Source organism: Bos indicus x Bos taurus, chromosome 22 (assembly GCF_003369695.1).
Source record: "Bos indicus x Bos taurus breed Angus x Brahman F1 hybrid chromosome 22, Bos_hybrid_MaternalHap_v2.0, whole genome shotgun sequence".
Lineage (NCBI taxonomy): Eukaryota > Metazoa > Chordata > Mammalia > Artiodactyla > Bovidae > Bos > Bos indicus x Bos taurus.
In genome coordinates, this window is record NC_040097.1 from 28,794,287 (window position 1) to 28,805,100 (window position 10,814).

Genomic DNA, 10,814 nt, shown 5'->3' on the forward strand with positions numbered 1-10,814 from the left:
ACATTGTGCTTTCCAAAGATCTCCTGCTGAAAACCCAGATGTGGGAAAAGAACATATATACTGCTTGCATAGTTTGTGGCTAAAAGCGTGTGGATGGGCAAATGTTTCTTAATTTATAATAAGAAAAACATGCTCATGTTTGTTAAGCACATTATGGATGTGGTCCCTTTTAGTTATTAATAGCAACCCTACATAAGTCAGCATCTTGTTCTCGCCATACTACACACAAGAAAACTGAGGCCCAGAGAAGTGAAAGGATTTGCTAAAGATTACACAGCCTGTAATGTGTATGTGCTAAGTTGCTTCACTCATGTCCAGTTCTTTGCGACCCTATGGACTGTGTCCACCAGGCTCCTCTATCCATTGCATTCTCCAGTCAAGAATACTGGTGCGGGTTACCATGCCCTCCTCCAGGAGATCTTCCTGACCCAGGGATTGAACTCATGTCTCTTGTGTCTCCTGCATTGGCAGGTGGGTTCTTTACCACTAGCACCACCTAGGAAGCCCACACAGCTGGTAAGTCAGGTGTTAACGTTTGATCCCAGGTCTTCCTGACAGTGGGAATGGAGGTCTTCCCCACCACAACGTGAGATCTAAACTTTTTTTTTTATGATTTTGTTATTAATGTAATGACTTGGATAGATAGGACTATTTTCTAGATTCACCATAGGGATTTTAAAAAATTGCATCTCAGAAATATTATCCATATTAAAAACGACACTTATATAGCAAGTCTGTTGTTTAAGATCAGTTACCAAGAATCACATTAATGAGACTAACAGCCATCTCTTGATACACTCTAAGTTACTTCGCCCCTTCTGAAAAGGTACCATGTATCATGCATTTTTGTGTAAGCCTGGACACACTCTGTCCCTGAAGGCACTTAGTGAGTGAGTGAGTGAAGTCGCTCAGTTGTGTCCGATTCTTTGCGACCCCATGGACTGTAGCCTACCAGGCTTCTCCGTCCATAGAATTTTCCAGGCAAGAGTACTGGAGTGGGTTGCCATTTCCTTCTCCAGGGGATCTTCCCGACCCAGGGATCAAACCCAGGTCTCCGGGATTGCAGGCAGATGCTTTACCCTCTGAGCCAGAAGGGAAGGCACTTAACGCACATGTAAATAACAAAAGGATGACCTGTTACTTCATGCCTCTGTGGGGAGAGTTTATTGTAATTGATGCATCATCTTTCCCTTTAACCTCAGGGCCTTTGCACATGCACTGAGAGGAAATGAAAGCCTCTCCTTTCACTAACCTAAGGCTGCTGTGTTTTTATAGTCAAATGTGGCACAAACATATGAAGTTATTGTGTACAATCTTTGCATACATCACAATGTAAATCATTAAATAAGTACTTTGTTTTAAGTGTGCTAATGATGATGTCCTGAAACTAAAAAATTAGAAAACTTAAATGGTTATATCTAAACACAAACTAATATTAGGGTAAATCATAGGAAATTGCCTTGTTGTGGTTAAAGGTCACGTATCGGCAAATTCATAGAGTTCAACCTAGTAGGAAGCTGTTGCTGATAATTAGTTTTGAATGTGAACTTGTGTTCTTAGGCTATCTGCCCTCGCTTCCAGATTATAGAAGTGATATGCTTGAATGGGAACCTCACAATGATGCACACATAATTATCTTTTTTTAAAAAGATTTTTTGATGTGAACCATTTTTACAGTTTTTATTGAATTCATTACAATATTGCTTCTGTTTTGTTTTTTGGTTCTTTAGCTGCAGAGCATGTGGGATCTCAGCTCTCAGGCCAGGAATCAACCCCACACCTCCTGCACTGGAAGGTGAAGTCTTAACCACTGGACCGCCAGTGAAGTCCTCATAACTGTAATCTCCTTTGCGGGTACATCACTAAGCCCTTTTTATATGTGAAAAGGCTTTTTAATCATTTTCTTTTGGCATTTCACTGGCTGAGACACCGTGGAGAAAGGCCAGCCCTGCAGTCCAGCTCCTTAGTGAAGAGCGTGAGCACTGGGGTCCAGGGAAATCTTAAATCAGATTGTTCAGAGACTATCATCTTTCCTGCCAAAGGCCAAGGACAGTCCTTGGGAAATAAAACAAATGTCCTTTAGCAATTCTGCAACAATGTTACTTAATCACAAAGATTCCAATCTTGTTGGAGTAGATCATTTAGTAATGACTTTGGAAATAACTCACTTTCACTGAAGAGGTTGCAAACTGGTATGTATTTTGGCCTGTCTGGTGTTTTCTAAGTTGCTCATGGTTAAAACTTGAATATGTTAACAGAAACCTCTGGACTCATATGTGTGGGTATACTTGAGTGTCTTTGGTGGAAAGATTTAAAGTCCAAGCTATATAACTTGATGTTGTTCTGTTATTTCTGAAAGGAGATTTTAAAAATGTTAATCTAGATATGCTAATTTTCTATAAACAGGCCACTCTTTAATCATTAGACTTGCTTTTCATGTTTCTAGGATTATTTCATCAAAAATTCATGATTTCCTTTAAAAATAAATAGAACAGGGAAACAAAATTTCCATTAGCTCAACATGTTTTTCCTCCACACTCCAGAAATGACTATGCTGTGCTGTGCTGTGCTTAGTCGCTCAAACATGTCCAACTCTTTGTGACCCCGAGGACTGTAGCCCACCAGGCTCCTCTGTCCATGGGGATTCTCCAAGCAAGCATATGGGAGTGGGTTGCCATGCCCTCCTCCAGGGGATCATCCCAACCCAGGGAATGAACCCAGGTCTCCCACATAGCAGGTGGATTCTTTACACTCTGAGCCACCAGGGAAGCCAAAAATGACTAGAAGGGCTCTTTCAATTTGGTGGTGATATTGTTTCAGCTTTCCATATGTCTGGTTCAGTTGGAAGATCCTGTTGTCATGCTGCAATCCCTTTTTAGGGTCAAGAAATGATTAGATTCGGAAGAATTTAAAGAACTTTTGGTCCATAGGTTACAAATTCAAAGCTTTGAAGGGCCAGGCAAAAACACAAATAAGTACATTGGGTCAAGTGTGTGACAATAGGGAAGAGTGGAGACTGTGGCAAATTGGAAAGCACATGCCGTGTCTACAAAGATCTCCACTAACAATAACAATCCATGGTTGAGAAACAGTGTTGTCAGAATTGCTTTTCGAGAGAACCCAGAATTCTGGATGCTTATTAAAATCTCTAAATTACCAAATGTTGACAACTAGTTTGAAACCATTTTAAGCACTTGGCCAAACAAAAACATATTTGCAAGCTTGAAACAACTCAAGGGCCTCCAGTTTGTGACTATTGATCCATTCCAACCCCCTCATTTTGCAGATCAGGAAACTGAGGCTCAGAGAGTGAGGGTGACTTGCCCAAGGGCATGTGGCTATTTACTGTGGAAAAGAAAGGGAAATCTTGGCCGCTTGGCTTCTAACCTGGGGCTGTTCCGTTACAAACATCTGCTTCTATTTTCTTGCTAAGATTTAAATAATGTTCTAATTATATGATTTCAAATGTTGTACATTGTTTAAAAAAACATGATGATGATGATATTCACTGGCTTTGGAGCATATAATTTGCAATAAATGGCTTTTATTGACATGGTCACATAACCTAAATTGGTTCTAACATTTATAACACTAGTATAAATCTACTTCCATTCATGTATCCAGAAAACTTTCTGCCTCTCTCCTCCCCTTCATGTTTCCTACCTTCATCTCTACTGGATCTGCCCAAATATAGAGAAAAACTAAAATATTTTAGAGGATCCACGTTGACTTCTCTACCATGAATAAGAACTAGGTGGGCAGAAAAAGAAAAATACACTTGTGAATCAATGACTGTAAAAATGAAGCCATGCATGCAAGGCATTTCAGGGCAGTTTGCTTGTTTTGCCAAAGCAAACATAATACACAGTAAACTTGTAAGGAACCCAGTATACTTTGAAGGAGTGGGATCATGTCTGTTAGAGTTTCAGTAACTGAAAATCTCCATTATATATCTGAGATTTTTTTTCCTCTTTCTGAAAAAAATTTAAAATATTGAATAATTCAGTTTAAAATACAGAATATAAGAAACATCTTTGCAGCTACCCATCAGGATTGGATGCTTTAGCTTTTTTTTTTCCTTCCCCATCATTCTTTGTTTTCAATTAGAAGAAATGAGTTTCCAGAAAACTTGACATTCCCCTTGCCTTCTCTTCCCCGCCTTATTCTTATCTCTAATTCCCAAGAAGCAATTACCATCCTGAATTTTGTATGAATCCTTCCAAATTTCACTATAGATATATGTTTCTATTTATATTATATAGTAATATTTTATCTGTGTTATTTGTGTTTTTGAATATACATGATATCACAGCATGTGAAAGGTACTATAGCCTATGTATTTCACTTAATAACAAGTTTTTTTTTTTTTTAAAGTGATCCAAATTGATGGATATGGATTCAGTTCTGGTGGCTCAGATGGTAAAGAATCCAACTGCATTGTGGGATACCCAGGTTCGATCCTGGGGTAGGGAAGATCCCCTGGAGAATGAAATGGCAGCCCACTCCAGCATTCTTGCCTGGAGAATCCCATGGACAGAGGAGCCTGATGGGCCACAGTCCATGGGGTCACAAAAAGTCAGACACAACTGAGCAGCTAACATTTTCAATATTTTCATTTTTTAAAACACTGTATGATAATTTACATTTTGCTTGTTCATTTCACTAGATGACTGTGTAGGCCATTTCTAATATTTGAATCATTTTATTTTAAAATATTTAAAGTAGAAACCAATTTTCTTGGGAATAAGGGCAACCACTATTGAACCATGTACACATGTTCAGTCAGGTCCAACCCTTTACAACCCAAAGACTGTAGCCCACCAGGCTCCTCTGTCCATGGAATTTTCCAGGCAAGAATACTGGAGTGAATTGCCATTTCCTACTTCAGGGGATCTTCCCAACCCAGGGATTGAACCCGAGTTTCCCGAGCCTCCTGTATTGGCAGGCAGATTCTTTACCACTGAGCTGCCTGGGAAGCCAGTATTGAACCAGTAGTTTACTATACTACCCAAAGGGCAAGGAAGTAGAAAATATTCTACATGTCTGTCTAGATCCAGAATCCTTGACCTGTCCAGCGTATCATTAGCCCTATTGTATGGAAAACTGTGTTTTACGAATGGTAGTTTTAGGGAGAAAGCATCCAAAACTCTTGTGAGATTCTCAAGGGTAATCTATGCTCCCAAAAGGATGAAAGACCATTACTTTTAAATGTCTCCAACTAACCAAGGGAAGTAATCATTGGCCTTTTACAGTTTTTCTGCTTCTCATTACCACTTTTTGAAGGAATTTTCATCTCTCATTGTAGCTCACAATTAAATTAAGTGCGACCATTAAGTTCAGAGAAAGCACTGAACATCAGTAGCCAAGACAAGAATAAGTCAGGAAAGCCCCAGTTCTCACTGACATGGAAGTCTAGTGAAGAAGACAGCACCAAAGCCCAGGACAGAGCTTCTCAGATGTGGCACTACTGACACTCTGGTTGGATGATTCTGTGCTGTGGGAGTTTTCATGTCATTGTAGGATACTTAGCAGCATCCCTGGCCTTTACCTCCTAGATGCCTGTAGACCCTAACAGTGGTTGTGATAACCAGAATGTCTCCAGACCTTGCTAAATGTCCCTCGGTCAGGCAAAGAGCACTGATTTAATGTGATAAGCAGGATTCCTCAGTGGCTCAGTGGTAAAGAATCTGTCTGCAATGCAGGAGACTCAGGTTCAGTCTCTGGGTTGGGAAGATCCCCTGGAGAAGGAAATGGCAACCCACTCTAGTATTCTTGCCTGGGAAATCTCGTGGACAGAGGAGCCTGGTGGTCTATAAGCTATGGGATCACAAAAGAGTTGGACACAACCTAGCGACTGAACAACGACAATGTGATGAGCAGTGCTGAAGGGAAGTATGGATTTAATTAAGCTTGTAAGACACTTCCTTTAATGAGCAATCTGTGCAAAACGGAGGCAAGAGTTCATGAAAGGCAAGAAACATTGACAACTTCTCAAAGAAGGGTGTTCTTGTCTTGGCAATATTACAAATTATTTTATGACCCTGGGCTAGTCATTTAACTTTCCTGAGCTTTGCATCCTTTCTTTGTAAAATAGGATAGTTGGGTACCACTCAGTCTAAAATTCAACAGCATCCTTGATGTGTGCATCCTTGGGTGGCTATCCAGATTGGGGTAGGGAACTTTGGAAGCTGCTACTGTTTTGGGGAAAAATAAACACAGAGAAAGTTCTCTGCTAAATATTACATGTTGTCTAATGCAAACTTACTATTAGAAAACATAGCCTCTGGATGTATTTGCCACATTATTTCTTTTTAAATGATCTTGTCAATTGCCTTCCTCATTATAAAGCCATTTTGTAGACCCTATTAACAGAAATTGCAGGCTGTTTATCTCTCTTATAAATTTCATCATCAGGATAGGGGGACTACATTTATAGCCAATGACATTTTAAGAGCTCTTTCTTTTAGCCACAGAACAGACCACTCAAACAATGGGATCTTGGATAAACTGTCCTGAACATAGTAATATCAGTTCAACTAACAGTTTATGCTTGATTTTTACTATTTCAGGGGTGATGTGGGCACCAGTATATTTGTCCCTATATGGACACCAGAAATAGGTATCATTAAAGCAACTTCTTAGCCATTAAATAGCTCTGGCTTTCAGTTTCTTAATCTTATGGTCAGGGATTCAAAATGGACATAAAGGAAATCTGGTATTGAATACTCTCAAACCGTTCCCCATAGTAACTCTGTGCATGCTTCTATCCCTGCCTGGAATTTATTTCCCCCAGGGTTTTGCTTCGCTGGCGCCTTCTCATTACTCAGGTATCAGTACAAAGGTTACATTTTCAGAGAGTATTTCCCTGTCCTCTCTAGGTAAAGTAGATTCTGCACTTTGCATTAGTTGTTCACCTGTTTATTAACTGTCTTCTCTTACTACAAGGGAAATTCCATTAGCATAGGACTTATTTTGATTGATTTGTTGCTGTATCATCAGCATCTAGAAGAGAACTGGCACATAGCAGGCATTCATTAAGTACTTCTTCCGTTTTTAAAATCATGCTTTTGGTGTAAAGTTTAAAATCTCTTTGTCCAACTCCAGGTCATAAAGATTTGACTCCATGTTTTCTTTTAAATGTTTTATGCTTTTCCACTTAACACTTAGATCTATGGAACACATTTTCAGTTAATAATTGTATAAAGTATAAGTTTTGGGTAAGATTCGTTTTTTTTTTTAACATATGAATTTCTAATTGTTCCCAAGCCACTTCTTGAGAAAGCTAGCATTTCTCAGTACAATCATCTAAGTCCTTTGTAAAAACTCCGTGGGTCATTTTTGAATATTTCTGGACTCTCCATTTGGTCTTATTGCTCTATGTATATATCGCTTAGTCAATACCACATTCTCTTGATTACTATGTGCATGCATGCTAAGTCACTTCAGTTGTGTCCAGACTCTGTGCGGCTCTATGGGCTGTAGCCTGCCAGGCTTCTCTGTCCATGGGATTCTCTAGGCAGGAATACTGGAGTGGGTTGCCATGCCTTCCTCCAGGGGTGCTTCCCAACCCAGGGATCGAACCCATGTCTCTTATGTCTCCTGCATTGGCAGGTGGATTCTTTACCACTAGTGCCACCTGGAAAACCCACTATAGCTTTATAGTAAATCTTATTTTTAAAAATATTTATTTATTTTATTTTTGACTGTGCTGGGACTGAGTTGCAATATGCAGGCTCTTTATTGTGGCACTCGGGCTTCTCTCTAGTTGTGGCACATGGGCTCCAGAGTACATGACCTCTGTAGTTGTGACCACAGGCTTGGATGCCCTGCAACATGTGGGATCTTAGTTCCCCCACCAGGGATTAAACCAACATCGCCTGCATTGGAAGGTGTTTTCTCAATTATTGGACCACCAAGGAAGTCCTCCATATAGTAAATCTTAATATCAGGCAGTTCCTCCAACTTTGTCTTATCTTTTAAAGACTGAACACTTCTTGAATGAATGAATAAGTGAATTATGAGTGAATTAAATGCTTTCCCCTCTTTCTTTTCATTGTTAACTTCTATTAATCATTGGGGTCTTAGCTCAGATACCATAGTCTTGGGGAAATCTCTCTAGGTGATCCAGGCTGTATCATGTTCCCATCATCGATTATATGCTGTGTATAAAGCATGAATCTCTCTCCTCTTGGTAGCCTCTTGGTTCTTATTCAGATGTGACTGTGCCCCATAGGGGCCATTTGGCAATGTCTGGAGACATCTATGGTGGTCACAGATGAAGAGGAGGGGCATGAAGGTCCCTTAGCGTGTAGAAGCCATGGATGCTAGTATTCACCCTGCAGTGCACAGGTCAGCTCTCAACAAGGAATTATTCAGCCCAAAATGCCAACAGTACTGAGACTGAAAACCCATGCACTAAGCAGATTGGTAGTTTTACATTTATTTGTGTAATTGTTTGCTTAATGTCTGTCTCCCCAACCAGGCTATAAAACAATGACTAGAACTTGGGATTTAAAACCAATGAAACCTTATCTGTCCATTTTACAATTAGGACCACCAGGCAGCTCACTTAACTGTTGACTTTGCCAGGCTCTAGATGGAGTTGATGATGATTTATATTTAAAACAAGCCAACCATTAGTTTGGTAGGAACAAAGCAGAGTAGATATTTAATTGTTCAACCATGCATAACAGAACCTGAGAAGCAAATCCCAAAATACAAAGTGCCAAACACTGGAGAGCATTCGTGTATTAATATGTAAAATGGTCGGCAACAGAAACACATGCAAGAATTTTGCTGTGGCCTTATTATAAGTAAGATATGCCAGGTCTATGGCTTTGGGCATTGATGGAGGAATAAGTCACCTGACTCCAAAAGGACCTGAGGTATAAGATCTATTAAAACAAAATCTTCTCCATTTGAGGGAGGGAAACCTAGGCATCACCCCCATTTGAGAAAAGAATAGAGTTCAACAGAGTAGGAGAATGCGTGCCCCCATTCACTTCTGATGAAGAAAAGACAGAGAGAAGGGTTGTGTAGTTGTTAAAAGACAGACTTGCTAAAAACTGGAGATTTTTGCAGATGATACCACTCTAATAGCAGAAGGTGAACAGGAACTAAAGAGCCTCTTGATGAGTATGAAAGAGAGAGTGAAAAAACTGACTTAAAACTCAACATTCACAAAACTAAGATCATGGCATCCAATCCCATCACTTCATGGCAAATAGATGGGGAACAACTGGAAACAGTGGCAGATTTTATTTTCTTGGGCTCCAAAATCACTGCGGACGGTGATGGCAGACACAAAATTAAAAAACACTTGCTCCTTGGAAGAAACCATGAACCATGAAAGTGAAAGTTGCTCAGTTATGTCCGACTCTTAGCGACCCCATGGACTGTAGTCCATGGAATTCTCCAGGCCAGAATACTCGAGTGGGTAGCCTTTCCCTTCTCCAGAGGATCTTCCCAACTCAGGGATTAAACCCAGGTCTCCCACACTGCAGGTGGATTCTTTACCAGCTGAGTCCAAGCTATGACAAACCTAGACAGCACATTGAAAAGCAGAGACATCACTTTGGCGACAAAGTCCATATAGTCAAACCTAGGGTTTTTCCAGTAGTCATGTACAGATGTGGAGCTGGACCATAAAGAAGGCTGAGCACCAAAGAACTGATGCTTTGAATTATGGTGCTGCAGAAGACTCTTGAGTCTCTTGGACAGGAATCAGATCAAACGAGTCCATCCTAAAGGAAATCAGTCCTGAATACTCACTGGAATGACTGATGCTGAAGCTGAAGCCCCAATACTTTGGCCATTGGATGGGACATCAGCATTAGTGCTCCTACCTCCTCTTTAACTAATTTTTGATGAATGATTCCAACGATGATAACTTATTCATCAGATCATTAAAGAGATCAAAATAAGGAAAGTTCATGTGTCTTCAGATTATTTTCTAAAAATTTTAATAAGAATCTGAGATATCCATGGATTCGTTGTTGGATTCTACAGTTTTCACTAAGAGATTCTATCTAAGTTGACTGAGGCCTGATATGGCACAGACTGCTTGACAGACAGTGTACTTTACTCAGATATATACGTCACCATGAGACAGGAAATACACGCTTTGCATCGGATTTAAAACAAAGATTTTGCATAATCCTCATTGCCTTTAAAGTTATCCACACAGGCCTCTTTACTGGCTTACTTTAGGGATTCAAAAGACTTACAATATCTGTCCTTCTCCGCAACTGCAATACTTTTAAGTGAGAGACCGTTAGGAAACAGATGGTAAAACAATCTTTGTTTATTTTCTTCTTATTTTTGATTTTAATCTTTTCAAGTTTCTGAGAACTCAAAACAGATGTTTGTGACCTGCTTTCTTTTTTTAAAGGCAGTCAAGAGAATCTGACCCAAAAGTGTTAGGGAGAAATCTGTTTAATCAGTTGTTAGATTTGATCCACTAAGTTCCCAGCTAATCTTTTAATCATTCAGGACAAATCATGGCACACATTTTAAAACAATCTTCTTTACTATGTGAATCTCTTTTACTAAAGAACACTATGTAAGAGTGATCTGTGCTGGTCATGAAGTAGGTCTCAACTATTCACTTTGGTGCCAGTTTATAGAGAGGGTTCTGCTAATAATCTCCAGAATTCAGATGATAGATTTCATCCTTTACAGTTACAGTTAATGGACTAGAAATAATAGTTTTCTTTTTTGACACCCATTCTGAAAACCCCTGAACCTCAAATCTCTGCCTTTAATTTCCATGGAATACCTATGTATGGTAAATGATTTTCACCCAGGGACAATTT